The sequence below is a fragment of the Rousettus aegyptiacus genome, unplaced genomic scaffold, assembly GCF_014176215.1.
Source record: "Rousettus aegyptiacus isolate mRouAeg1 unplaced genomic scaffold, mRouAeg1.p scaffold_m13_p_4, whole genome shotgun sequence".
Taxonomy (NCBI): Eukaryota; Metazoa; Chordata; class Mammalia; order Chiroptera; family Pteropodidae; genus Rousettus; species Rousettus aegyptiacus.
In genome coordinates this window covers 27,188,249-27,190,319 of record NW_023416307.1, presented here as the reverse complement: position 1 = coordinate 27,190,319, position 2,071 = coordinate 27,188,249, and the positions used below count along the sequence as shown (strand labels likewise).

The following is a 2,071-nucleotide window of genomic DNA, read 5'->3' as shown; positions in this document are numbered from 1 at the left end:
AAGAAGCATTGTATTGTCAAGAAAATCTCAAGCATATTTTCAGGGCTTGACTTTGATTCCAAGAGTTATTCCTTTCTTTGACTTTGCATTAGAATAACTTGTTTCTGTTATATTTAATAGTATTGCCCAGGGTCTGCCCCAGAGATTGTTTTTTGTTTGTTTGTTTTTGGTTTTGGTTTTGTTTTATTTTCACATAAGAAAGCATTTATTTAAGGTTTAAAATGAAGTCATACAGTTAAAATTTGTATACACACAAATCCACCTTGAGTCACACACACAGCAAAAAAAAAAAAAAAAAATAAAGTAAAAACAAAGAAAACAAATTGGCAGCTATATAGAATTGGACACATTTGTGTCTTGTACACAAGAAAGTCTTTTACAAAATAATTGTCTTAAATCAGCAGAAGACCAGTCTTCAATGTTGTCCTGCAAGATGGGTTACTTTAGCAATCCCCTCCTGTTTTCTCCCCGATGTCCTCCTTTAGTATGGCTAATAATTGTATTAGTGATTGCCACTCCCTTTAGACACCTTGCCATAAGTCCTCTGTTGGCCAGGGTAGTGTGCTTAACCCTATCCATATGCGTAATTCCCATGGTTATACCTAGTATAATCACAGCTACTATAGTTTTGGTCATCACTATAGGTACCGTTGTAATTTCTACATTCTTATTATAATTGTTGTTAAATCCTTGGTTCCAGTTTTAGCCCTGACCTTGGCCATGACCCCTAGAATCACCTCCTCCACCAGCTGCAGCACTTCTCTCTTCTTTTTGTTGTTGTTTCCCCCTATGTACCTCTTTAGATTATGCAACTTTGATTTCATACTTCTCAGAACCAACTTGATATCTGCTTTCTAACAATTTCTTTACTGGCTCTTCACCCGCATGTGATAAAATCATCTTATTTTATTTGTTTTTGTATCCATTGGAAGTTCATTATTTTCAATCTCTCCAAAGCCTTCAAAATATTCTTTAATTTGTTCTTTGAAAGTATCTAGGCTCAAGCCACCCACAAAAACCTGTTTAGGGGAGTTCTTTTTCTTTTAAAATTTTTGTCTTTTTGGAGTCTACCATTTGCCATTCCAAAATCTTATCAACACTAGTAGCATCTTTGAAGAGCAAATATGCAAAACCTCTTAATCTTCCCAGTGAATGGATCAATTTTAATCATGCAATCTATAACTTACCCAGACTGAGATAAATATTCAGTCAGATCTTGCTTGATTGTACCCCAGTTCAAGCCTCCAACAAACATTTTACAGTCCTCCTGCTGATTCTTACCCGGAATGATCTTGGAGCCCTCTGCAAATTCTGTGTTGCTGTACTCATTCATGCTTTCCATGGTGGCAGAGTTGTCCCCTGCAGGGTGCTGGCACGAAGTAGTGCATCATATGGTGGCAGAGCATCATATGGAGCTGGACTTAAAATGATGACAGAAGAGCCCAGAGATTATGTTTTAATTGGTAAATTGGCACACTTTCTATATTGTTTATCTCTCTTCCACTGGGAGCTCTGAACAAATATCAGTGTAGGAGTCAGCACCAGTTAAGTCCATCAGAGTTTCTGAATGAGACTTGAAAACGAAAACCTCCTCAGATGAATCTAATCCACACAGAGAGCTGAGAACAACTCTGAAGTGAAACATCACTCCTCTTTCATAGAGATTGGTTTATAAAACAATATATGACCCAAATTAGCCGAAAAGTTACACAGAGAAATTACCAGTAGGTGGGCGGGGAGGGGGGGGGGGAAGTTCTGTCTCAGGAGAAATTACCTTTAGAAACAGGCTGTCCAATATAGTAACCACTCCCCACATATGGCTATTGAGTACTTGAAATATGTCTAGTACAACCAAGAAATGGAATTTAAAATTTATTTAATTTTAGTTTAAAAAACAATACCCAATTTCATTATTGGAAAACTTTAAAATATATATATTTTTAAAAATTTGTGTTGCAACTCTAGTTTCTCAATGCTACATTTTATGAAATATACACCAAATGTTTCTACTGAAAATTTAGTGTCCAAATTGAGATATTTAACACAAATCAGATTTCCAATATTTAGTATA

At 35.8% G+C, this 2,071-nt stretch overlaps 1 pseudogene; it reads right to left on the bottom strand.

Moving 5' to 3' along the window:
- Positions 1-438: 438 nt before the first annotated feature.
- On the bottom strand, positions 439-1,387 carry LOC107509913 (annotated as a pseudogene).
- Positions 1,388-2,071: the final 684 nt, after the last annotated feature.